Genomic DNA, 27,678 nt, shown 5'->3' on the forward strand with positions numbered 1-27,678 from the left:
GAGGAGCTCAGGGGGATACTGGGGTCTTTCGTGTTGGCTGCTGCTTCTGCTGGGGTCCCTGAGATTTGGTTATGTGAGTTCCCCCATTTACTCTAAAGTTTAAGTGCTGACATCTACTCAGTTTAGGTTCTCCGGTTTGTTCGGAGATAAAGAGCACCCAGTATGGTTTGTTTGTGCCGTCAACTGGGCAGCACTTGGCAGGATGAGGTAACAGCTTTAGGACTCAATTTCTAAAAAGAGCCTTCACTGGGTCTCCTGTTTCTCTTGTGCTTCTCCAGGACTCAGGGTTTTTGCTCAAGAAACTGTCCTTGGGCATCAAGTGGCCCCTTAAATGGCTAGGCTTACCATCGCTGAACTGGGGCTCCATTCAGCCAAATGCTCTTCCACCAAGCACCTTGACCACCTGTGCCCTCGGGTGGCTGCTGGGCCCGTAATAATCCAACCAACGGTCCAGTTACTAAATTTTGAAGAAAATGCCCAGCATACCTGTCTTCCTCCTATCACTGCTAGAGTTCCAGACTTTAAAGAAAATGAGATCTCTGTCATAGGGTATGGCTCAAAGATAATAAGTAAGATTTCCACTTGAATTCCCTTGTTAGAAAGAGCTCATTGGGGACTTCACCCTGGAAGATAATAAGACCCCAAACCGTATCAGTATGTTTAACTGTTATTCCCAGTCATCCGGGCCAAGGGTAGGGCTACTGAGGGCCCTCTGTGGGTTTGAGGGTTTTTGACCCCAGCCTTTCCTTTGTGGCCATGTGAACCACCTTCTTGATTATTAAGAACACAGAGTGACCTAGAAAAATCCGCAGGTTTCATGGAAATGAAAGATCCACAAACAAACACAGCTGGTTTCAGCTTTGATGCTGATAAACAAAGCAAGGCAGAGCAGAACCGCAGAACGAAAATCAAAAAACCAGACTGAAAACAAGAAAAGAAAATCCTTCTTAGCCTGTAGACGTGGGAGGGAGGCTGGAGGAAGCTTTGCAAAGGGCAGTGTGTGAGAGCAGGGCTTCCCAGAGGGGAGTCTGGGAGCCCCCAGGCTGGGCCCTGATTCCCACAGAGGCGCTGGCGGCAGGCCTGGAGTCCAGGGCACTGGTGCACCCAAGATGACCCTGGCCAGAGAAGGAACAGGGGTGGAGGCGGTAGGGGAAGAACCAATATAAAACCAAGAGGGGGGGTTGTTACTTCCCCAAAGACAGCAGATTGGGTGGATGGGACCCCATTCTAAAATAGGAGAATGACATGTTTACAAGAGGGAAAAGCAGATGCCCGCAAGCTCTCATCAGATGCAAGAGGATGATGCTAGCATTTAAAAGCCCCAAAGAGGCTCTGGAAAACCATATGTGGAGTCGCTCTTGGACTGTGGGTCTTTCCCTGCATTTTCAGTATTAATTCCAAACCCTCGTAGGCCAGCATGAAGGTGGATTCCAGCCATGATGCTTAGAGAAATGCTTTTCATAGATTCCCACTGTACTCTGGGAAAAGATTTATAATTAAAGCGTAATTTTATGTTACTGCATTTGACAGTCACTGCCAAAAAACGCAACTATTACAAAAAGCATCTTACCAGAATTCCCCATTCTGTGTTCACAAACAGAAACAATTGGTGACTGAGTTGGTGACCTATTTAGCTGCTATTAATTTTTTTAAAAATGCATTTAAAACAAATATTGGTTCTAACTGATCTCAAAAAAAGATTGTATATTTTTAACCAAAATTGAAAAATATTTGAAACTTATATACCCACCATCTAGTGGAATAAATAAATCTTAATATTTTGCCATATTCCCTTCAAATCTTTTTTTCTTTAATTTAAGCCCCCATCCTTGATAGCCTCCCCCCTCCCTTCCCTCGTCTGAAGTAAACACTGAGAATGTTATTCCAGCGCATGTTTGTTAAATGTTTAATACTGTTGCGTGCTACATATTCATTCACTAATAAATGTAGAATAAATCTGCAGGTTTAAAAGTTTTAAATGTTTTACCACATTTATCACTATTAAACATCCTTCTTTCAGTCAACATTATGCTTTTGCAGTTTATCCATGTTAATGTAATTGGTTCGAGGCATTTTAATGCTGTGATGTACGCTATTGCATAACATACCAGAATTCTAATGGTGAATTAGAATAATGAATATTTGGATTGTTTCCAACTTTTTGCCATTACAAAGCTTCAATGATGCTAATTGCACATGTCCTCTTGTATGGCAATTCAAGCAGTTCCCGAGGGTCTATAACTAGAGGTCGAATTGTCATGTCATAGTGAATATCTGACTTAAACTTGACTAGATATTGCCAAGTTGCACTCCACAGTGGTTGTAAAATCCACACCAGCAGTCAGGGCAATGCCCTTTCCCTGTGGTGCTGTGTATTATTTACCTTGTTTGCTGAGCTGGTGATAATACTATTCAGTGGTTTCTATTGCCAGGCGTTGGGCTAAGCTATTCACACATATTATTCCATTAATTATTCCATGTAATCCTAGCAATGACCTTATAAAACAGGTTTTATCAATCCCATTTCGCAGACAGGAATCAGAGGCCCGGAGAGGGAAACCACTTAGGGTCAACCTGACAGCGAGTGGTGGGTTTGGTAATAACAACCAGCTGTGTCTGGCTCCAGAGCTCTTAAAAAGTAAATATCATTGCCTTCAAAACTGCAAAAACATCCTTTTTCATTGAGCAGACACATGATTTGAAGCCACAGAGACAATAAAGTTACCCAAGTGCTAAAAAATTGGTACACATTGCTAGGCTGAACCCCAGAGCTCCTGACGCCTTACTCCCTAACCTGAGGCTGGCACAAAGGTCAAGGTTGTTTCCTTGACAGTTTTCCCCAAGGAATCAGCAGAAGGTTCCAAGCTGGGTGGCATCAAGGGCAGATATCCTTACTTCCGGGCTCGGCTGTAATGGTGTTCACAGACCCCAGCCCCCCCTTCCAGGAACAGTCCTCCAGCCAGGGCCCCCCTCACCATCAATCAGGGCGCTGTGGCGTGCATCAGTCATGCAAGCCATTTGGAGCATTCTTCCAGGAGAGGGAACAATCTCATAAAGCCTCAGCAATTGAATCAGAACAAATGGATCCTAAAGATGGCTTTCGACTCAGGCCCCAGTAAGCCGACGGAATGTTAAAAAGACACGTGAACCTCAGAAGTGAAAGCAGAGAGCGCGAGGGAAATCCCCTTGGCCTGATGAATCAATTCCAGAAAAACCCTTTCACCTGGTCCCCATCCATCAGCACCAGAGTCAGGAGATGGGAAATGGTGGCTCTCGCTCTTAGCACCTCTGTGCTACAGTTATCCATACTCTGAGTGTGGTCAAAGAAAACCAAGTCTGGGACAGAGACCAGGAAACCCTGACTTGGGAAGACTGTGCAGCAAAAAAAAAAAAAAAAAAAATGGGTTTCTCCCTTCCTACAGGAGATCCAGGGATGCTGACCTCCTGCTCAGATTCTTATGGGGCAGATGCTGACCTCCTGCTCAGATTCTTATCGCTATTCTCCGATGCTTTGGTTTTAGTTCACAGAAAGGCACTGCTGGGCCATGAGGGTCCCTGGGTAGTTTCAAGGTCGTCCTGGCTGCAGGAGTAGTGCCCACTGGCCACACAGCCTTTCCAGAATGTCGTAGGAAGACCATGGTGGACAGGCCGAATGAACCCAGTGCCTATACCATAACCATATGGTATGGTTCAGACGTATGGCAGAGGACTCTTTGGGGGACAACTGGATCCCAATACAGGGGAAGGGCGGGGCAAAAGTGAGGCACAGGCTTTGGGGGCAGCAGTTTGAATTCACCTATTAACTGTATGACTTGAGCAAGCAGCTTAATCTGTCTGAGATTCAGTTCCCTCAGCTTTAGATACGGAGGTAATATCACCAAACTTAGCAGGCTACTGTGTGTTGTTTTTTTTTTTTTTTTTTTTTTTTTTTAATGTGTTCAGAGCACATAGCCCAGTGCCTGGCACATGGTTAAGGCTTCTGCTTGCAATTATGGTGATTCTATTTTAGAGATTAGAAAAAAAGCACCCTTCTTCAAGACAACTGACTGCCATCTGATAAAAATACTGCTGCAAATCTACGATGACTATGCAGTGAAAGGTGCCCCCAGAGGTGTGCGATGGACAACTTGCACCACACCATAAGCATTGGCATTGCAAATGGTAAGTGCTCAATAAACAGCAACGAATACTTTATCAGTAAGAATAAAAATACCATCACCCAAGAACTCCATGACGAGTCTTTTCAGATGGCACTGAAACAGGTTATAAATGAGTTCCCAGGACCCCAGGAAGTGTGCAGAGCTCATGGGCGGAGGATTTGGGAGGGGTCGTGTGCGGAGGGCAGTGGAAGGTTGTCAGGCAACAGTCCCAGCAGGAGACGAGCAAGCGGAGGATTCAGAATGCTCAGGTCAAGCCCAAGAGGCAAGCCTCATCAGTCAGGGGCAAGTTGAAGGTCTGACAGACAAAAGGTCATCCAGAGCACAGACAACCTCCCAGAACTGCACTGGGAGCATCTGGGGGCAATGTTACACTGGAAAAGAAAAGCCCGTGAGCTGCACGGGACGCTAGAGGAACTCCACCACCTCTCACTCACCCATCTCTGCTCCCTGAAGCCCTTGTTCTCCCAACAGCCTTGGGGCGGGGGGGGGGGGTCTTCCCTTTTCAGAGTACTTTGAAAAACATCACTTTGTTGGTTTGTTCGTTTGTTTGTTTACCAATTAAAATTTTAAGACCATTTTTTTTAAGACAACAATTTCACTCAAAAAATGGGCCAAGGATATAAATGGGCAATTCTTAGGACAAGAATGACCCATGAACAATGGAAATAAGCTAAATCTAAGAGGAAAAATTTTAAAACGAGACAGTTTTCCTCTCATCACACTGGGGGGAAAAATGAAGACTGATAATATCCAAAGCTGGTAAGATTATGGGGCAATGGATGCCTTCCTATCCTACTAGTGCATGTATAAGGTCCTTTTGAATATTGTGGAAACGAATTTGGAAGTCTTCATTAAAATTTAAAGACAGTATACCCTCTGACTCAGAAGTCACAATTCTAGCAGTTGATTCTACGGAAATAAAAGCACTAGAACAGATAGCAATATATGCACTATGTTTGCTGCAGCCTTCTTGGTAGTACCAAACCACCGCCCCACCAAACAAAAAACAACTGGAAACAACCTATTGCCCAACAGAAGGTTATAACTGAATAACTATAGTTTTTCTATGGTGTGAAAATTGTGGTGCATTAAACACAGAAGGTAGATTTATTTATACTGACCTGCAAGGATGCACTTGATATAGTATCAAGTAAGTTGCAAGTGGCAGGCCACAGTTCTGTTAAATTTATATGTATATATATGTATACATGTAAATAGGGATATGTGTTATAAACTTGGGAAAAAATGGAAGGGCATACACTAAACTGTGAACAGTGGTAACATCTGGGGGTGTGATGAAATTGCCAAAAGTTGGTGGGTACAGAACACTGACTTCCTACTTTGTATTCTTACATCTTTAAGGGGTAGCATTGTGATGATTTTCATTTGCACATAGCTAATTATAGAACAGTTGCGAAATACTAACAAGAATTTTTTTTTCATTTTTGATTTTTGTTTCTTCTCTTAGGGTTGTGTTATATCACGTGTGACTTCACACGTGTGACTTCACAGGTTGCACCTTTGTGGGACCCATCACCGTGAGTGGGTGGGGGAGTCTCTGGTGCAGAAAGTCTAGTAGAGAGTTCTCAGACATCAGGGATGGAAAGGCACCCCAAATTAACTGAAATCGAGTTTGCACCCTTTGTTTTCCAGGTGTAGACATTGAGACCCAGGGCGCAGGCGGGGCCTGGAAGATGTTGTTACTCTTGCAGGCCAGGAGCTATTTACAAAGGGAATGAGCACTCAGAACACAAGCATGTGTGTGGTTCTGTTTGAAAAAGCAACCGACCAAGGCCCAAGCCAAACATCCACTACAGTAAACAAACAAGTCTTGAATCGGTCCTAGGGGTCTCTCCAGCCAGGTTCACTGCCCACTGCTGACTTCCTTCTCTTTGCCAGACCCTCTGTCAAGCACCGTGTCTCCATTATCTTCATCCTTACCACCCCGTGAGGCAAGTTTGATCTATCCCATTTTACCAATGAGGAAACTGAGGCTCAGAAAACTCAGCTGCATCAAGTCACACAGCATACAAGGGGCCGAGGCATATTTTAAATCCAACCATGTCTGTCTAATGCCCTGACACATAGCTTCTAAAGAAAAAATGACTTCCCTATCTCCAAGGCCTTTTTGTAAGAAACATTTGTGGAAAAGAGGGACGCCCCCAAAGATGCTAGCCCAAAGCGGGATTTGTGATGGACATCTTTTCAGTCATGCAGGCCATATGCCAAGGAATGTTTGGTGAGGCTTCCTCGGGCTGTTCCAGTGTGTGGGCAGGGCAGGAAGTTGGGATTCTAAGTGACCTAGCGAAATGGGAAGGATGGCCAGGCCAGACGTAGCCTTCCTGGAGCTTATGGGTAGCTCACTGGTGAGTCCTGCTCACACAGAGGCTGCCAGCCGCTTGAGCAAAGAGAACAAAAGCCACTCTTGCTGACTCAGTAGCTCAGGCCACTGTGGGCATGTCCCCAAGCCCAGGCACAAGCTCTGCTCATTCCATTTTTCTCATCTGTTGAAAAGTACGTGATCAGTAAGCTTTTGTTTTGAAAATAAACACCCTCTTGGATTCCACACTTTCTGGGCCAATCCCTTCAGTCTTTTATTAATGATTCCATCTCTCCCATCTGCCCTCTCCTTCTGAAGAGATATTTTTCTTTTATTCTTTTGGGATTTGGCTGACAATTGATTTCTCCATGCTGGTGGAGTCATGGGGAAAGGTAGAGAAAGATCTTATTTGTGCGTATGTGGTGGGGGGAGGGTAGAAAAAGTGAGTGAGAAGGAAGCTCTGCTTCTTTATTTAGAACCTATTTTCATCTCTCATTGCCTCCACCACAGCCTCTTGTCTGTAATGACAAAGTATATATATATATTTTTAACAGCAAGAATGAAAAATGACTAATCACCTTGGATCAGATTACTGAAGGGACAGGAGCTAATTTTCTATAAGTCAAACCAATAGATGTAGACATGGAGGTAGTTAAATCTGAGCAATTCTGGAAAGCCTCCACCCAGCTCTGCTGAAAAGTATTTTCTTTTGCCTGCCTACCAGTGGTGGCTCACATTCTATTATTAGAGAGTCATTCCTGGGGATGATATTGTGCTTGTTAAAATGCACATCAGAATAGTAGTCCCTCACATTTGCATAGAATGATGGGGTGTTTGGAGATCTTTTATATCTTTGTCCATTAACCTAGTCAAATAAATTCTACAAGCCCCTACTGTATGGCAGGTGCTAGATAACATGCTGGCATTGCAATGGCAGGCAAGAGTGGCCTGACATCCTGTGCTACAGCAGGGCACAAGAACAGGTTAACCAACTAGACCTGGGACTACACTCCATGACCTTGACTCCTGATCCTGTGTTCCTTCCATTTGACTACCTGTCACACTAATGCCTGGGTGGGATGAGACATTACATTTTTGCAATCTTCCTCATCTCGGGGAAAATCAGTCCATCAGTTCATTTCTATGTGATAACATCTGCAAGTAGGGCTGGGCATGGGCAGAGGCAGAGGGAAGGTCCCACGGTGGGGAGTGGGGGCCCTGAGGGCCACCTGTGGGATTCCAGGGTGCTTTTGGTACACGGACAGAAACCAGGGTGAGAATAGTATGGGAAGATCCAGAAACACAAACCTCCTCCCCTCCACAGGGCTCCTTGGCAAGTCTTTTAATCATCACAGGTTGACTTCCTGTCCATTTCCGACAGTGGTTCTTTTAAAACTATCTCCCCAGCTCTCTATGCCTGCAAACATCTCTGACTCTCTTCAGAGACCTTACCTCCTTTTAAGAGAAAGCCAGCGCCATTCAACATAAGCCTCACAGGTTACACTTTTCCTCTCCTAGTGCTACCCTGTGAGTGCTCACTGCAGAGGTGGCAGGTGGTTTTATGGGCCAATGAACTCTTGTTCCTACCGCTCTCATTCTGTAGGACCAAATACCTGACGCCTTCTGCATTTGTATCTTCACACTCAGCTTCCTCTGGCTCCCTCCTCTTGGTCTACAAATAGGCCTGATTCCTTCCTACCTAAAAAGAAAAAAAAATGGTCTTTCTATTGTACAACCTCTTCTTTCTTCAATTTCTGTGTTCTCCACCTCCTCTTTTTTTTTTTTTTTAAAAGATTTTATTTATTTGAGAGAGAGAGAATGAGGGGTAGGGAGCACGAGGGGGAAGAGGGTCAGAGGGAGAGGCTGACTCCCCGCTGAGCAGGGAGCCCGATGCGGGACTTGATCCCGGGACTCCAGGATCATGACCTGAGCCGAAGGCAGTCGCTTAACCAACTGAGCCACCCAGGCACCCTCCACCTCCTCATCTCCCAGATATTCCTTTACTTTTCTTCTTTCAACATCCCAGTGATTTTGTGTCCAATGTCAATACTGAACTTCCAGTGCCAAAAGAAATGGTCTCGCCCAGACTTCTTCATCCTCACCGTTTCCCTTATATTAAAAAATACTGACCTTGGCCTTCAACCTGGAACTGTCCCCCTTCTCTGCTTCTGTGACACTAAGATTCTGTTCCAACCTCACTACATGCCCTTCTTTTTCTCCTGCACTGCCGTCTCTGAGTTCCACACTTATGTATCCAAATGACCACAGAAAGACAAGTTGGCAAAGAGACGACCAAGAAATGTTCAAGAAGACCAAGGAAGAACCCTAAAACATCTGATGTCACAGAAGCCAAGGAAGGAACAAGAAAGGAAATGGATACCAACAGAATCAAATGACTCAGAGTAACATTTCTTGGCTTTTCCTAAGACAAATCCAGGTCTGAAAACAGATTTGCATGAATGAACTAGGCTTTTGCGGCTTGCTGTCTATAGTAGAATTTTATTCAGAAAGGACCTCCTCATGACTGGAAGTGCCCAGGTAGAAGATGGGGGACTGTGGGTCAGTTAGTACTAGGTAATTCTACCCTTTCCCAGATTCTTTTATTCTGTGATACCTTCTCTCATATTTTTCAAGGGACTTCTAACACCCAGTTATCAACACCACCACAGTCATCATCATCATCTCCACCATCATCAATGTCCTTACCACCACCACCACCACCACCACCACCATCATCTTTATTACTATTCTCCCCACCACCATTAGCATCACCATTATCAGATGTGACTGAATGGTCCCTTATGATGTACCAAGTTTTGTGCTGAGGACTTTACATATATTCTCTTATTTAATGATCAATCAACTTTGAAAAATCAGTTATTATTTCAGTTTTATAGAGGAGAAATCCAAAGCTTAGAAAGGCTCAGTAACTCATCCATGATCACACAGTATGTCCTAGGAGGAGAATTTAAATGCTAATCTGTCTGATTCATGCCGGGCTGCCTCTCTTGAAATGTGAAAGAAGACAAACCTGCCAGTGACATATTCAACAAGCTAATGCAAAAGGGGGAGTTCTTTAAAAAAACATAACATAAAAAAAAGAAACTTTGCCATCAGTTGCAAACATGTTGATTCCAGGGAAGTTAACATTCTCAGGCCCTGGTCATATTAAGACAAGTCTGTCTTTCAACACACACATTTTCCAGCTTGTTAAATTGTGATGACTCTACATTTGTTCATGGAGTTTGGCATTTTCTGCAAAAAATGTTGAAAATCTAATGCAATGATCAGAAGATAAAAGCTCTCTCTTTTCTTATTTGCTTAGAAGGACCCGACAGTTTAAAATGTTTTCTCTACTAATATACACAGGAGAGTTTATTAATCCAAAATCAAGATATCTGTTTAAATGCAGAGCAAAGGATTGAGGTCAAAAAGACATAGATACAAGTTGCTTATCTTTAACAGGATACATTGAAACTAAATAGTGGTTTAATAGCATCTTTCCAACATTTTGTCTCCTAATGGGCTTTGCAGGATTATTTTACATTGCAATTTTTCCTGTCCAATACCAAAGTTCTTCAAAGATTCTATTCCCATCCCTTACCCTTTTGGGAGATGGCAGGAGAAGGAGAGGGGGAGGTGAAAAAGCCCTCTTGCAAATCCTTTTCCAAAAATCTTTGGCTGAACAAAGTCTTTCCCATTTAAGAGCAGGTGACAGTAAGATCTCTCCCATAGGCAGCACATTAAGACTCTCTGCAGAAGTAAACAAATCCGTTATGATGAAAGCCGGACATTCCTCAGGACCAGGATCTAATGAAAATGTCAGTGTTTTATGCAGTTTAAAAACTGACAATTCAACAGTTTTACAGGAGCTATTTAATGTTTATCATCACTTACAAGAGCTCAAATGCAGACAAGGAGAAGGGCAACAGAAGAAACCAAGTAACTCCTTGCTTAGAAGCTGCTATGTTACCCATAACCCATGAGGGTTTTACAGTTTGTCAAGTACCAGAACCCTCAGGCCCTAGGGCACAGGTCTTGGCAAAGGTAAGCTGGAAATCCATACTCTAAGATATAATCATCACAGTGACCATGCTCTGCACTTTCATTTACACCCTTCCCCATTAACAACTCAGCCACTGAGGAGTCAGGATACCAGAGAAAGTTGTTAAACCAACACAAGGCAATGCATTAAGAGTCTCTGAATGTTTGCCAGATTTGGCTTTAGATACTATACAAACCACTAAGAGAAGAGAAATAGAACATGTAACTTCAAAACCAGTAGAGGGGAACGTAAAAAGAAATAAAGAAAGCACACTCAATTCAAACAGGGCAGTAAGGGAGAGAAAAGGAAGAAGAAGAAAACACCACCTATGATAACAGAACATACACAATAAGAAGACAAAGCTAGGTCAGGTAGATTAGTCACAATAAATATAAATAGCTTAAATTCACCCACCAATGGCAGAGACCCCAGATTAAAAAAAAAAAAATCCAGCTTTATGTTGCTTATAAAATGGACCAGTGAAACACAAAAGCTGAAAATAAAAGGATAGAAAAAGCATACACTTGCACAAATTAACCAAAAGGACATTGCATTAGCAATATTATCAGACAACATAGTAGGTAAGAGCATTAATAGTGATAAAGGGGGTTATTAATGAAAACAAGAACAATCCATCAGGACGTTATAACAGTAGATAAAGAAATTTAATACACTTAAGGTCATAGTCTAGGGATGCCTGGGTGGCTCAGTCCGTTAAGTGTCTGCCTTCGGCTCAGGTCATGATCCCAGGGTCCTGGGATCAAGTCCTGCATCGGGCTCCTTGTTCAGCAGGGAGCCTGCTTCTCCCTCTGCCTGCCACTCCCCCTGCTTGTGTGCTCTTTCTCTCTCACTCCATCTCCGGCAAATAAATAAATAAGATCTTTAAAAAAAAATCATAGCCTAGCAATAGATAAAACAAAAACTGATAGAATTACTAAGAGAAATGACGAAATCCATAAGCATCATGAGAACCTGAATGCTTATCTCTCAGAAACTGAGCAGCTAAATAGCTAAAACATTAATAGAGGTACACAAGATTTCAGTTACATAATTTATAAGCTTCATCTAAAAAACACAGAAAGAATATGAACTCAAAGAGAGAATATACATTCTTTTCAAATACACATGGAATGTTTACATAAAATTGAGCATGTGCTTGGCCATTAAAAAGTCTCAACAAATCCCAAGAAGTGATATCACATGCTTGACATCTGAACTTCTGTGTTGAAAGAATATTGAAATTGTATAACCTTACACATCAAGGCTACTTTACCCAATTCTTTGCGTAGAAATTTTTTCTCATTTTCCAAGGCCTTTCTTGCTTTCACCTCCTCAGAGAAGCCCTCTCTGATTACTTTAGCTACAGTAGTGCCTTCCATCCCCTGTCACTCTATTATATTGCTCTACTGTATTTTCTTCGTGCAATTAACTGGTCTTTGAAATCACCTTATTTGTTTGTTTACTGGTTTACTGTCTCTCCCCACCCCACCCCTCCAACTAAAATGGACTGCATTTGCAATCTCTTGCTTCTGGAGTGGAGACTGATACATAGTAGGAACTCAATAAACATAGGCTGGGGTCAGTGTGCCTTGGCAGCCTGCAGTACTCAGTCTCTCAGAGAGTACAGATCTCTCCCCTAGAACAGATCACATTACATTAGAATTATTTGTATGACTGTCTTGGTAAGAGATAGTGAGCTTGTCATCATATCTGTGTACATAATTGATGCCAAATAAATGGCTGTTGAATAAACTATGACCTCCCTTGTGTGCCAGAAGAAGTTTGAAAGCTTGAGAAGCCAAGTGACCTGTTTAAAGACACATATTGTGCCTGATTCTTGACTGTGAGCATCACTCTGATCCCCTCCAAGTGACCTCTGTATCACACCCTATCATGTGTTGAGGCTGCAAATGAGGACAAAGGAGACAACTTGGAAATACCTTTTTCAACGAACTTGGAGTTTCTGTTACTATTACACAGATACTAACCTTTGCCAATTCTGTTACAGTTGACTCAAATCATTTCTTATAATAACTACATATCTCTACAAGGACTGGATTTTCCAATTTAACAAGGGATAGACCTTAAAATAATAGCTTGTTGACTCAAAATCAGCAGTGTGGCTGTATTATCAGCCAGGCAGTTAAAGAAGGAGGAAATACTGTGTGACCTTGAACATGTCATTTAGTGGATCTAAGCCTCAGTTTCCACATCTATGAAATGCTCATAACATCATTACTTAAATCATAGGTTACTCTGCAGACTAAATTAATTCAACAAAGCACTGAATATCTAGTATGTGTCCCAGTGTGCTTAATAAATGTTGCTAAGGTTTCAGACCCTTGCATAGTCACCTGGATTACTTTGCAATAGTGGTTTGAGAGTTTTGCTCAAGAAACTGGTTTTTGATAATCTGCCTTTCGGAGTTCTTCCGGAGATGTAACACTTTTATAGAATGGGTTTTAAGGTTCTTTTGAATCTGATTAAATCCACTCCTTGTTGTGAGAGCTGAGCTAGAAAAATCCTGGCCAATGCCACATGTATTGGTTGAATGGCCTTTTTACTGAAGATTTCAGGAAGATGAGGCTGCTAGAGGGGCAGCCAAGGTGACAGCATTGATTAACAAAGGGGTATATTGTCTGGCACATTCTTCTCTGACCTAACTCTCCCCCTGCCTCAGAAGGAACTACTCTAGAATGGAAAATTTCCACCATGAACATCTGCTTGCCAGATCTGCTACAACACTGTAGGCAGTGGTAAAAGTCATCAGACATTAAGGATTTTCCCTTGGACTGGGAGCTACTTGACCAAGGGCACAACCAAACTTCAAATTTATCATGGAAGACAGGAACGGCATAATTTAGATGAGCATTCCTTTTAAAGATAAAAAAAAAAATTTACAAAGCCTTCCGCCTGAGTAATTTTATTCCTCTTATTTTTTGATTCAGAAAAACACCTGGTGACAAAAAGCTACTAGGAATTCGGTAAATCTGTAAGTGAACTACCTTAGAAGTCACAATAGTCTCTATACATATGTCAGAAATTGTCACTTGTATATTTTTGAAGCTTTCTATTCTGGTCCAGGGTTGCTTGTGTGTGTGTGTGTGTGTGTGTGTGTGTGTGTGTGTGTGTGTTTGCTGGGAGGAGCAGTGGAGGCATGAGGCCTCCCGAGGGGCTTTAGTCCACAGGGAGACCATAGTTCACTGATGTGAAATGTAGAATTTGTTCCCTTTAAACCAGGGTTTTTAAACTTCAGCACTATTGATATTTTGGGCTGGAAAATTCTTTGTTGTTGAGGCTGTTCTGTGCATTGTGGGATGTCTAACATGGTCCCCAGCCTCCACCCACTAGATACCAATAGCGCCCTTCTCACACATAACCTGAGTTATGATAACCAAAAATGTCTCTGGACATTGCCAAATGTCCCTTGGGGGGTAAAAGTGTCCCCGACAGGAAACCACTGCTTTCAACTTTCTCCACGTTCTAGCTCTTTCTAATGAAAGTTGCTTGTTGAGGCAAGTTCTACTGTAGAGGAAGAAGACTGAATACGGGGTAAGCAAGTTTTGTTGGAATACTCACACTTAATAGGTATGAGATTTGGTTAGGTTGATGATAATGATGATTTTATCTAATTATTTATTTTGCACCCCAGAGTCAATCTTGCAAGCGGAGTCTTGGAGATAAAAAGAGCCCTGGGCTGGAAGGAACCGGAGTTCCCTTCCCACCTCCGGCAGGAGCCAGCTCTGTGACCTTTGGCAAACTGCATCCTTCTCTGGGCCTCAGTCTCCCCATAAGCCTAACTCCTCATATGGGGCACTGAGGAAGAGGGCCATAGCTAGGATGGAAAATGGAAGGGGATTCTACCACCTACCACCCACTAAGGATGCAATGACGGACTCACAGTTGACATCAGAAGCAGCCAAGACCTGAATCACCATCGCAGAAAATACCATCAGGGAAACAAAGCATAAACTTGCCAGGTTATCCCAGAATTTAGAGATGTAACCTAGGAGGGACAAGATGAGGGACATGGGCCTTAGAGAGTGAAGAACCTGAGGCTAGCAGATGTTCCAGAAGAAAACGCTAAAACTAAGAAAAGAAGCAACACACGTACGCAGATGTAGCAGGCTAAAAGTGCTTAGTAAACACCAGGAATATATAAAGGAAGCAAATACTAGACATAGGTTAGCAAAATTACTGGCTTGTCTGCATAAAGAAAAAACAATCCACAAGCATCTCGTAAGAAAATAACAGGCTGCCTTTAAGAAACACACATTGGGCCTGCCTCTGGAACCACTAGACAGAGCGGGACCTCCCACGCGTATGCATAAGACAAGGCAAGCAATTGTGTCTACCATCTTCCCCACCCAAGTCCCAATTTTTGTTGATATATCTGGGATTTCAAACTAAAACATTTTTGTTTTTGGCGTTATATCCCTTTTCTTTCAAGAGCCACTTTGGACACGTGTGCTCTGGCTTTGAATCCATGTTTATGACAGTGGTTTGTGATGCTCAAGACTAATTCAGGAAGGGGACAGGGGCTCCGAAGGGTGCCGGTGAGGGCAGAACACCTGTCAAGAGAGCAGGTGGGCTGTGCATAGGTCATGCTGTGGGCTCTCCGAAGTTGTCTGGGTGGACCTGATCCCAAAGCCCCACCCAGCCCAGAGCAAATGAGCCAGAATCCCTGAGGTGGGACCTGGGAGAGTGCCCACTGCTTTGACAAGAAGCTCAGGTTGGCTGGTGATCCACTGACATTGACCTGACAGGCTCTGCCACATGGCAGCTGGACAGGTGGGCATCCTTCATGTTGCTGCCCACCACAAGGCCCTCTTCTGCATGTCCTAGTCAGGGTTGCACACTGTGCTGACAGGACCCAGGGAGGTGACGTGAAGGAGGGATGCGAGCCTGGCATAAGCAAGATATCAGTGACCAGTAAACTAGGGAGGGCAGGCTGGGATGGGGGGGTTGCTGGAGCCATCTGTGGGAGTATGGCCCCGGGCAGCCAGATCATCCGACTTTTTCCCCAAATCCAGAACACTGGATTATATGTGATATTTGCAGGTTTTGGGGGCACGATGAGTGGGCCAGCCCAACTGCCACCTGGGCAGAATTGACTTATAGGCTCTGTTTGGGACCCCAGCCTCAAAGTTTTCAGGTCTTCAGAAACGGTTCCATCTTTCAATCAAAGAAAAGGTCTGTGTCCTCAGAAACAGGCTAGGCCTTTTTCAGCAAGTAGAAACTCAGATGCTCTGAATAACTGTCTTCATTAATTTGTTAATTTTTTTTAAAAGCCACTCAGACCACCCTGAAGTTTAACTGCTCTCTGTCATTTCATGCTCCCAGGCTTTGTGCAGACGACCAGGGAGCTGTCCTGAGGCACTCTAAAAGTCAGAGCTCATGCCCTGAGCTCCCTCCTATGGGAGAGTCCTGCCTGAAGAGCCCCAGACGCGCTCAGAGCCTGGTACCAGGCACTGTCACTCCCAAATGACAGGAGAGGGGTGAACAGCTGCAAAATTCAGGGGGACAAGAACACAAAAGGATTCAGAAGGCAGAGTTGGCTTTGTACTCCCTCTGTAATAACCAGTATCGAGTGTGAGCTTCCCGTGCGCAGGGCATCGTGTTCCGGCCATACAGTTAAACCGGAAGGCCTCAATAGCCGCTTTTGGGTGGGTGAACAAATAAATGAATGAATCAGGTGTCGCTTTTATTTCCTACTCCTCAAACCAAGCTTCAATATTGCAAGGTATTTGGATTTGCAGAATCTCTTCTCTCCTTTGTCAACTATTTCTGAGTGCCAGATCCGTGCAAAGCCAGCATGTTGAGCACGTGTGAGTGTGCGCACGCGCGCACACACACACGCACATCCCCGAACAAAACAAACAGAAAACCTGCCCTCAAACTGATTGAAATGTCTCCCTAAAAGCCACACAAGAATCTTCCAGAGTATTATAAATGTCCCCTACAGGCAGCTTTGCTCTCAAAGAGGAGACCAACAGAGGCTGCCCCCAAAAGGAGGGGGGGTCTCAGAGAGACACTGGAAGGGTTGGAGGCCAAGGGCTGGTGTAGGCTTAGGCACAGTGGTGTGAGTACTGTTAGTGCGCACTTGGAGATCTGTCTCTCCTCCTTTCAGGAGGAAGAGCTCCTCCCCTGGGGCTCACTCTGCAGACAGTCTTTGGGCGTTTTCACCCATGTGATTGCTCAGAAGATTCTCTGCTGTGGCAGCCTCTGTGGGCAGAATCCCAGCTAGTACGGGAGGTGGTGCTAGCTCCCCAGGGACATGCCCCTAACCCCCCCCCCCCCCCCGGCCAGGCCACCAACCTAGACACCTACCCAAATAAACACCTGGTCATCCTTTGTTTCTCAGCTTCAAACTCATGTCCAAAGAGAAGGCCTCTCTGCTAACCCAAGAGGGAAGCTGCTTCCCTGTTCTCTGCTCTCCTCGCTCTCTTGTCCTGCAGAGCAACTTTCAAAGTGTGAAAACACACCTTTATTTGACTAGTTATTTGCCGAAGTCTCCTGGCCTCCAGGCCAAGGGCTCCTGGAGGGCAGGGACAAGCTGTGTCTGTCTTGTTCACACGTGCATTGTCAGCGACCTGGGGCAGCCTAGTTTTGCCTTCTAATAGGAAGGGCTTTCTGGTGAGTTGGAGTACTTATGTGGTGCGGAGACTTTTCTCCATTCCCTGGGAGAACTCCACAAGCCAGGTGAGGCTCTAAGGCTGCCAGGAGCCCTTCCCACCTCCCATTCTCCTTGATGACTCCTTCAATTCCACCTTTCCCTCCTCTGTTGAAGAGCTCAAATGAGAGGCTTTGTAAAAAGCAAATAATATACAAAGCCAGAGATGCTACACTTATACTATGGTCTGTCACTACAAAAGAGTTGTGGGTAGTCAAAACAAAATCAAGACAAAAAGCAAAACCAAAAAATAATTGCCCTAGTTTCTCACCCCAAGAGTCCCAAATCTTTAAGAACCCCTTTGCCTCAAATTCAAGTAAGCTTTTTTAAATAAATCATATTAAAAATATATCTTTCCCGGGGCGCCTGGATGGCTCAGGTCTTGATCCCAGGGTCCTGGGATCGAGCCCCGCATCGGGCTCCCTGCTCCGCAGGAAGCTTGCTTCTCCCTCTCCCACTCCCCCCTGCTTGTGTTCCCTCTCTCGCTCTCTCTCTGTCAAATAAATAAATAAATAAAATACTAAAAGAATAAATAAAATATATCTTTCCCCTTTCTCATGATAAAGAGAATCCTAACAAGCACTATTTTTCGCATTCAATAAAAATCCAAACTGCTACTTTGTTCCCAAATCACATGGTACATTTACTTACCCCAAAGATCAAAATTGGCATTTGCAGATAACTTTTTACAAAGACAAAACCTAATGAATGTGGTCACTATCTTTCCTAAAAGTGAAGCCTGCAAGATTCATGCATGGGCTCCAGAATGTTCTGGTGCCACACAGATGATTTTACGCTCAGCACCTCGAACCTCCAGCCACGTTTCTTCAGTTCTCAGTGGTTAGCTATGCCCACTGGGCCAACTCTCAGAGAGAGAAATCAATCCAAATACATAACACTAAGACCAAAGTAAACTACGATTCAGCAACTCCTCTCAGGACTTGGTTACACTACAAGATGAGGCTGCTAATATTATCACATGAATATATTATCACACTGATACATACAAATATCAGTATATTAATATTATTAGCCACGAGGGACATTAGTTTAGAAATATTGTATCATATGAAAAAATACTTCAGTGACCAAGACTATTACCAAGCCTTTGCAATTTTCTCTTTTCCTCCCCCTTCCTCTACCTTCCTGCTGACATCACGCTCAGCAGGTATGTTTGAGGATTAGAAGGAGGGCCAGTGTGGTGTGGCAGAGCACCAGGGGAGGGAGGGAATGGCACCAGATGAGGCTGGGCAGGTGGGCTGGGGATGGTGCATGCCAGGCCTTGCAGGCATTAGCCAAGCATTTAGATTTATTTCAAGCACAAAGGGAACTGCTGAAGGCACTTAGGAAGTAAGTGTATGATGTAATTTACAGTTTATAAAGATCATTCTGCCAAACTGTCTGATGAATTTATGCCTTGTGCCCAAAATGGATCACGAGCTCCTGGCTGACAGGATGATAGGTATCCTCCTATTAATGACCTCACCTCACATACTCACAGAAGTTTTAAACCAAAAGTTCTTAAACTTTTGTGTGCAGCAGAATCACCAGGAAGTGCATTCAAACCCAGCTTGCTGGACCCCACCTGCAGAGTTTCTGATTCAGTAGGGCTGGGTGGGGCCTGAGAATCTGCATTTCTAGCAAGTTCCCAGGTGATAGATGCTGGAAAGCAGGTCCTGGCAGGGCCCTTAGAGAGCCAGTGCTTAAATGTGTGTGCTGAATAAATCAGTCAGTGAAGGGCCATGAAAATATTTTTTCAAACAAAACAATAGAAACAATTAGTGGTTTGAGTCTGACCTAAAATGGCAACCATTTATTCTAATTTGTCTTTTTCTGTTCTTAAACTGTTTCCCCTTCACCACGTTATGCAATGATAACCAGAGAACTAAGCCCTGCGTGCAGAAGTATTCTGAAAGGACATAAATCATTGTGATTAGACTAGATGAGACACTTCAGAGACCACATCACCAAGTTTAATGACAAATCAAATGTCATTCGAAAAAAGTTTTTCTTTTCTTTTTTTTTTTTTTACAGAAGTATGTGACTTATTTGTGTAGGCAGTAATTATCTGCCTCAATCCAGAAAGGATATTAGGTGGCAAGACATCCGTTGGTGCTATTCCAAAGCTGAAAATTAAACGGAACTTCTTCTTGGAATTCAGGCATAAAGCTCACCATGGCCCATCCCTATCTGATCCCAAGCACGCAACAGTGGTGAATACACCTACTATAAGAAGAGGTTGTTCAAACTCTCTTTCTTGAAGGAAACCCCAAAGATCCTAATTGAGGTGCTTATTATGCCCAAGCAGAAATGTAACTGAAGAATAAAAACTAAATAGAGTCCCAGAACCAAGAGAGAATATGCTTTAGACTTAGGGGAGTGTGCATAGACCACTATGGAAGAAGCACCCGGGGCTCTGAGGATTTACTTTTCCCGTCACATGTGAGGCCAGGGTTTCCACATGCAAATGTCCATTCACCCAGAAATTGTTATGATGGCCCAACCAACAACAGGCAGCCAAACTTAGGGGATTTAGGTACTTAGTAGGAAGCCCTTTTGCCCGAGGCCTACAAGGTCAGAGGTTCAGGTTCTGCCCAGGGAAAAAGCTGGTTAGACAGACCCCAGGGCTGTGTACGGCTATACTTAAACGCTGAGGGGTGGTCTCAATGCCAGCTCATTTCTTTGGTAGTTATTAAGGATCTCATGGTCTAAGAGGAAGGGGGGGCGGGTGGGATTAAAACATCAAAAGCCAGAGAATCAAAACAAGAAAGGCTGTTGAAAATCACGGACCTTGAAAAGCAAATAATAAATAGTCATGAAACAGGAACCAATGAATGAACTGTACCCTCTGTCCACACAGCAAGACACAAACAACATGAGGTCAGTACGAGCATTTACATCATGTGGATGATGAGCCTGGATTCTTGTTCTATGCTGGGGTAATCATGGAACAGTCTGGCTGTGACTTCAGTACGAAAACAGCAACTGTACGTGCTAGCAAAAAATAAAGTATGTGCGAGCCCCCAAATCTAAGATCATTGTGCAGGTTTCTCGTTGAAACCCAGCTCCCCGTGGTGTTTGCAGGTACCCACCTCCAAAAGGGTAAAAGTAACATTGGACCTGCTCTGGTGTTAAATTGCCACCGGATCCTCCCTGCTGTCTCCCTCCTCCTCTTCTTCTTTACAGACAGGTAAAGTTGGATCTCTTGAAGGAACTGGGGGCTCCCACTCTAGGCAAAGGTTGGACAGGTGATCAATGTACAGCATGAGTTTTGACTGTGCCTCCGTGCCTCCGACAGAGCTGGATCATCTGGGGCAATGAAAATTATAAGCAACAAGAAAGCGGTATTAACAGCAAGGGTAGGGAAGCCCAGGCATCACACACCACAATTCCCTAGGACACTCAGCAACCACTCCTCTCCTCATTCAGTCATTCTGAACACACTCATCAAGCACTGTGCCAGGCTCTGGGGATGTAGCAGTGACAAATATCAACACAAGCCCTGCCCTCACGGAGCTTATGGGTTTTCAGGACAATGAGACAAGCAATTAAAGGACAGTGGATAAAGGAACCTAGAGGGTACCAGGAACCATAAAGCAAAGGCAGGCAAACCAGAATGGGGTGGGGGGGTGGTCATGGAAGTCTTCCTGGAAGAAGTGACATTTAACACTGAACCTAGAGGACCCATGGAGTTAGCCAGACAAGGCTATGGTGTGTCAACATGTGCAAGATTCTAAGATGAGAAAGCATGGCTGATCTGAGGGGCTGTTCTCATCACAAGGTGCTCCCCCAAGCCCCACAATGCAGTCATGTTTTGACCTCTTCTGGTGGGATGTCAGGAAAGAACCTAGAAAATTGTTTTATAAGAAGAGAGAAAAAAAAACAACCCACCAATCATGCAGAGTTGAACTGCTATAGAATAGACCCAACTGCAGCTCTCCGTTCTCTGCACACCAGCATCACAGGGAAATGAGATGCCATACTTCGGACTGTCAAAACAAGATGCTGGGCTGAAATTTGGCATCACCAAAGTGGGAGCCCCAAGGCTTCTTCCCTCCCCTCGGGCTCTCTCATTTTGCCCTTTCCTTTCCTCCAAGTACCTGGGAAATCTCAGAGGGAACACTTTGCTCCTCTTATCCTTGCTATTGTGATGTCAAAAAGGCCGCGTAGAAATGATCCCTCCCACTTGCCTAATGCAACTAAGGAAAACCGGATAGCGTCTGAAGCCAGTCTTGTCAGGCGGCTCCATGCAGGAAAACAAAACAAAACAAACAAACAAACAAACAAACAAACAAAAAACCTGTGAAAGCCCCAGTATCTTGAGTGTTGCCCAGCATTCTAGCTGCCTTTGCATTATGAAAGAGACCATTGTAGGGGATGGTTTAAGACGTGGCAATAAGCACGTGGTCATTTTACCAAAATGCACAGTCCAAAGTAGCTTTCCTTTATATTTTCATATTAGCACATAATTCAAATCCTGCAAACATCTCTGAACACGAAAAGAATAAAACCCTCACTTCTTAAAAGCAGAGCAAGCAGCTATTTTAGAAACAAAGAAAGGATGTCTTTTTAATCTATGACAACACAAATTTGTTTAGGTTTTCCCTCCACTAAGTAAGTAAGCAATTAGGTTTTTTCCAATAAAAATATCCCTGTGCATGTGCAAACACCAGAGGCAATCATATAATTACCCTGCCCAATCACATTCAATTGCTGACAGTTGAGTTCCCACTGCTCATTAACTTCAAGATTGCAATGAGGTCTTTACGGAAGCCCTTTCCCGTCTCTTTACAAAGGTTCCTATGATGCTTTGAGCAGCCCCAGCACTACCTCATTGCAGGATAATCATCCCAAAATGGCCAGGGCCAAGGCCAGCCTACTCTGACTTCCCTCTGAAAAAATAAAGAGAGAAATTTGAAGAAACACTGGCTTGAGCACCCTTGCTTCATTTGGGGATCTCACTTCTAAATATAATAGTAACCTTTCACCCCCACACTTTAAGTGCCATAATTATATAATTAAAACCAATTATGTCATTTAGCAGAGAGACTTTTTCAAGATCCACGGCAAGCCAATTACCTCAATCATTGACCTCAGAAGATTTCCCACACTGACCCGTAACAATGAGGATTGGGATAAATTTAGACACTGGCTTCTGAAGGCTGGCATAGACTAGCTGGGTGGGTTGTAGCTGGTCTCCTAGACTCTAGAAGCTGAAATGAATCCATTTGAATCTAATGCCACCACCACTACTTGTCTGCACAACCCTTCCAATACCCCAAGGTTGATTTTTCACAACCACCCTAATGGTATTGTTACTTCCATGCTGTGGATGAGATAAGGGAGGCAGGGAGAGTGATGGAATTATCTCAAGTGATACAGCGAGCTCATGGCAAAGGGCACGGGCAGGGCAAGGACCTGAGGCTTCCACCCCAGAATCCAAAGCCTCGTCATAGCAAGTAGTGTGTGTGTGTGTGTGTGTGTGTGTGTGTGTGTGTGTCTTTACTCTCCTCGACATCCATCCCTCCTATTTTGATTATCTTACCCCAATTTCCCTTTAATGCAACACATCTACCCACTTCCAGCTCACACGCATCACACCAGGCTCAGCTCTAGCTCAGGAGTGTGCTAGAACCTTGGCCCCAGCCAATCAGCTTCCAGAATGCCCCAGCCACTTCACTGGCTCAGGGATGAGCATGTGACCCAGTAAAAGCCAATGAGACACACTGAGGCTTTGCCAAGAATCTTGGGAGAGAGACTCACTCTTCCTAACTGGGCTTGTGTATGGGAGGAGGTCCCGTCTGGCAGTGGGGCAGCCATCTAGCTACCACTGAAGCAGTGAGGGAGAAGGGATCCAAGAAATGCAGAGAGAGAAACTGGGTCCGGGAAACATCCCTGGAATCCCTTCAGGCTGAGAATAGTGGCATTTGAAACATGGGGTAGTTCAATAGCACATTAGAGAAAATATGAAGAACGCCACCACCTACAGCTTGGGTAGACTTGATTACAAGGATGGAATTAATTGACCGTGGCTCTGAGCAGCAGTTCTGCCTCCTGCTCACAACACAGTTAAATGCCTCCTATTTTTGAGTTATTTAAAGAACATACCATTTTATGGGCAGGAGGAAGCACTTTAATCTGCAAAATGATTTTTATCACAAACTAAACATCCTTGTAACTTTTTGGTCCTCTGCTTTGGTCTGAGTTGTCTCTCCTTGGAGCTGAGACAGCTGTTGGAGCTGAGAAGACCTGCCTTGACCTTGCACTTTGCCCTGCTCGGTGGTACCCTTGTGCTCTCTAATTCCTGGATCTGTGTGGGATGTAAGAACTCAGGACACTGGCACTCATGAAAACGGAGCATTTTTTTTCTTTCCTTTTTCCCCCTCTTTTCTCAGGCCTTGAGGAAAAAGAAAAAAAGACCCAGAAATCCTCTAATGCAGGATTTTTTACTTTGGTATCATTGAAATTTGGGGACAGATCATCCTTTGTCATTGGGACTGCTTTATGCATTATAGGATATGTAGCAGAGTCCTCTCGCCTGTACCCACCAGATGCTAGTAGCACCTCTCTCCCCAAATTGGGACAACCAGAAATGTTTCTTGACATTGTCGAACATCTAGGGGTCTGGGCCAAGATTACCTCCGTCTGAGAACCACTGCTTTCATAGAACATTTGAGGTATTTATTGGATTTTCCTCACAGCATCTTTGAAAATATAATTCCTTGTAGTATTATGATGTTTTCTACTTCAAGTGTGAGGAATGAGGACACCACTGCACTCCTAGAACTTTCCAAGAGCCTGTAAAATATCGGCTGAGGAGAGCTGACTAAACAAAAAGACCAAAGATAGCAGTACCCCCTTGCTATCAGGGCCATGAAGCCACAGGAGACTCACTGACCCATTATGGACCAAGGTGGGGAAAACTGCATCAAATAGAAATTATTTTACCTAACCAGAAAGAGGAAAAGGATGTCGGGGAGAAAATTAGGAATGAAGAATAGGCATCTATAGGATGAGTTCCAAAGTAGGTATCTGGCTTCTCATTCCCACAGGGAAAAAAAAAAAAAAAAAAAAAAATGAAACCTGAAGACTGTTGCTGGGATTCCTGGATTCAGGTTCAGCCAAAAAGGTAGAAGAGGCTGGGCTCAAACAGAAATGATCCCCCCCAACAAAGGCCTAAAACTCACTCTGCAGAGAAAAAGCCCCAAATGGTAAAGCCCTACTTCTCTGGGCAAATGTGGGCAAAGACATTTAAAATAAGAAAAATTGATGGATTCATCGAATACTTTTTAAAGGAAAGGCATTTACTGGCTTTCTTTGAAATGCCAGCAGTAACTAAGAATGGACTGGCAGAGGTCCTTCCTTCAGGACTGATTTGAATGAAAAGGTTAAATAGAAGTTCTTTAATTAGCACATGGACTGTTAAGCCTTGAAGAAGGGCTTTGAATTCGTCCTGTCAATGAACTAACTGGTTGTATCTTCACACAGGCAGCCAGTGGAGGACAGCCCAACTCCACCGTAGTAGGGTTCCCATGAGGTTTTGCTTCAAGACACAGACTTCTGTGAACCTTAAAGTACTGACTTCTGTCAGAGAACCAGGTTGGTTTATGTGTGATGACGGGCCTTTGCTGGGGCTTTGTTGGGGAAAATGTTTGGATTCTGGCAATTTCTCACACTGGAGGTTCTAATGCCTTGGGGGATGGAGAAGTGTATCAGCGGAGTTCAGATGATCAGACCTGGGCCACCCCTGCTTCCTCAGTCCCCAGGCAGGCTCCCCCTGCAGCCCGCAGCATGCTCCAGCTGTCCCGTTCTTCTGGCCCCTCATTCTCCAATCGCCCTCCACTTCTCCCCTGCGACCAGTGGAATCTGACGGCTAGGGTGTTACCATGACTCAAATGGAGAAAGAGCCACAATAAAGGGAGCCCCAGGGGGCTTGGCCCTCCTCCCCTTGTGCCTTGAGGCTTATTGTTTTTTGTTTTGATAAAGAGGTAGAATAAACAATAATAGAAAAAATAGAAGTACTTGTTTGGAGGTTCTAGCAGAAGTCCACAGAGACTTATGAGCTATATAAAGAACTATCCTTTATAGAATTTAGTCATGAAATCTGCAGGAGCTAGTCCTCAACTCCTGATACATAAAGAGCGAATTTCTCAGGGCACACTCTTCATGTGGATAAGTACCCCCACCCCAACCCCTCTCTACTGAAATCATTCATCTCGGCCTACCTGTGTTTCTCACTACCGGAGTATGTCAACAGAGATAAAGGAGAAGAGTAGCCCACTTCCAATTCTAGCTGGCATTAAAACCAAAGGATGAGTCCTGTGTGTCTTGATGGAGGTGCTTCCCGACTGAGTTTACACACTGGCATGTGAGCATTTTGTTTGTACCAAAGACTTTTAGTCAAGGTGAAAACATAGGTCCTCTTGAGCAGGCCTGTGCCCCTGTTTCCTAAAAAAATGAAAACCAAGGCTCTACATATACTCAAAGACAAGTTCTGCCTTCCCCATGTCCATCTCAGCATGAAGCATGAAGCAGGCAGTCTCACTGGGGTGGCAGGTGTCACAACAGGTCACCTTCATAGTCAATGACTGAACAAGACTTCTAAGAGCAGCAAGTCCTTGTTTTAGCAAGGGAAGAACTTTACCCCAAAGGTCAAGAAAAGGATCTTAACAGTGTGCAGCATCCAGGTTAAGATAGGAATCGAGCCTCAGTAAGATCTAGAAATTTTATACAAAATTTGACCGAGGTGCTTTCATGCTTTATTCTGAGGAGTAGATTTATGGTTTTTATCACATTCTTATATTAGTTTGAAACTCAGGATGAAAAGTTAAACAACAATCGTTATAAAGCCCTCCCTTGTTTTTTTTTAAAACAGTTTTCTGAGGTATACTTTACATATTTTCAAGTTCATCCATTTTCAGTGTCAAGTTCAACGATTTTGCTTAAAAGTGTTGAGTTGGGCAACCATCACCACAAACCAGTTTTAGAACATTTCCATCACTGCAGACAGATCCTGTGCTTGTTTATAGTGAATTCCCTTTAATTTCTGCAACAAAAGTTCTGGAGTTGAAAGAAGGCTCTTTGCTTATCTGCAGAGCTGATCCATTTTTCTCCTTTCTCAGGAGTTCTTCTAAAGCATAAGTTGCTGTTTCTCTGAAATTCAAATATAACTAGGTATGCTGTATTTCTGCTTGTGAAATCTGACAACCCTAATCCAGGATCAAAGCAGAAATAAGCAAGTGAATCATTGTTCATACCTAGAAATAAATGTACTTTTCTAGAGCATTGTAAATAAACATGCATTATTTTATTAACTTTGAGCCATCTAGGTTCAAATATGGCTAGAACCTAGTCTCAGTTAGAATCCAGGCTGAAAACTAAGGCTACAGAAACACGCTAAAGAATTCAGGCCCCAACTGCTGTTTCACAAGCAAGCCTGGGACCTCAGGCATCTATGTGGTTGATATGCTACATTTGCCAAGAAGGGTTAAGAAAGTGAATGTAATTGTTAATCTTGCAACTCACAATCAGAAATGTGACTGTTAGGGGCACAGATGATAAGGAAATCATTCTTAATCCTTTTGAGGTTCACAAACCCCTTTGAGAGAATATGATAGAAGTTACGGCCTTCTCCATAGAAACATGCATGTATACACGTTCACACCATTTTGCAGTTGGAAGGGGCAGACAGAGTGGGTTCATAGATTCTCTGACAATGCTCATGGACCATTCGAGGGCCCAAGAATGCCAGAATGGCCTGGGCAAGTTGACGAAAGCCATCCTGAAGTGTTTATTATGCCTTGCTTTTCTTTTCCTCCCACTTGTATAGGAAGGGAAGAAATTGGGGTGATGATCAATGAACTGGTTAGGGCAAGAGGACATAGCGGGCTGCTCTCAGACATCAATGGTGAGAATTGTAGCAACTCCCGGAACTCCATCAACTCGAGGTTCATTGTCAGTAAAATGGACAGATTGGCCTGTTTTCATGTTATGTCCCACAGATCTAACTGACAGGTATCTGAGAAGGGCGCTCTTAGATCCTAGAGCACTGCACAAGATTTTGGCATTTTAAAAAAATGTTTTAAAACCGCCGTACTATAGGGGCAGCGGGGGGCTCAGTTGGTTAAGTGTCCAACTCTTGGTTTTGACTAGGTCATGATCTCGCAGTCATGCCATCAAGCCCCATGCCAGGCTCTGCGTTGAGTGTGGAGTTTACTTGACATTCTCTGCCTCCCTCGCCCTCTGTCCCCACCCCGCTGCACGTGCCTGCTCTCTTTCTCGCTCAGAAAAACAAAAACAAAACCCAACCCAAACAAACAAGAAAAGCCACTAGACTATATGGTCATCAAAATTATCAAGGTTCCAAGTCTTCTGATATCTGATTCTAGAATCTACAGAGTAGAGGTCAGGAGACAGTTAAGAAAGATTGGGAATTCTTTCTCTTTGAGTCCAAGGGGAAAAGGCAGTTGGCAGATTTAGG

At 43.9% G+C, this 27,678-nt stretch overlaps 1 protein-coding gene across 7 annotated transcripts in view; it reads right to left on the bottom strand.

Annotated features, from left to right (window-relative positions):
• ERC2 (ELKS/RAB6-interacting/CAST family member 2) overlaps positions 1 to 27,678 on the bottom strand; it is a 985,383-nt gene that overhangs the window by 77,331 nt on the left and 880,374 nt on the right. The window contains exon 19 of one of the 7 annotated variants that reach the window (XR_012380904.1): positions 20,291 to 20,507. The exons of 5 other annotated variants lie outside the window; for them this stretch is intronic. The gene's annotated coding sequence lies outside the window, so the exon portion shown is untranslated. The remainder of the gene's footprint in view (positions 1 to 20,290; positions 20,508 to 27,678) is intronic. One more of the 7 variants, XR_012380905.1, reaches the window with a different exon arrangement.

The sequence above is a fragment of the Callorhinus ursinus genome, unplaced genomic scaffold (genome assembly GCF_003265705.2).
Source record: "Callorhinus ursinus isolate GAN/ISIS: 27379988/994484 unplaced genomic scaffold, GSC_fseal_2.0 scaffold15, whole genome shotgun sequence".
Classification (NCBI taxonomy): Eukaryota; Metazoa; Chordata; class Mammalia; order Carnivora; family Otariidae; genus Callorhinus; species Callorhinus ursinus.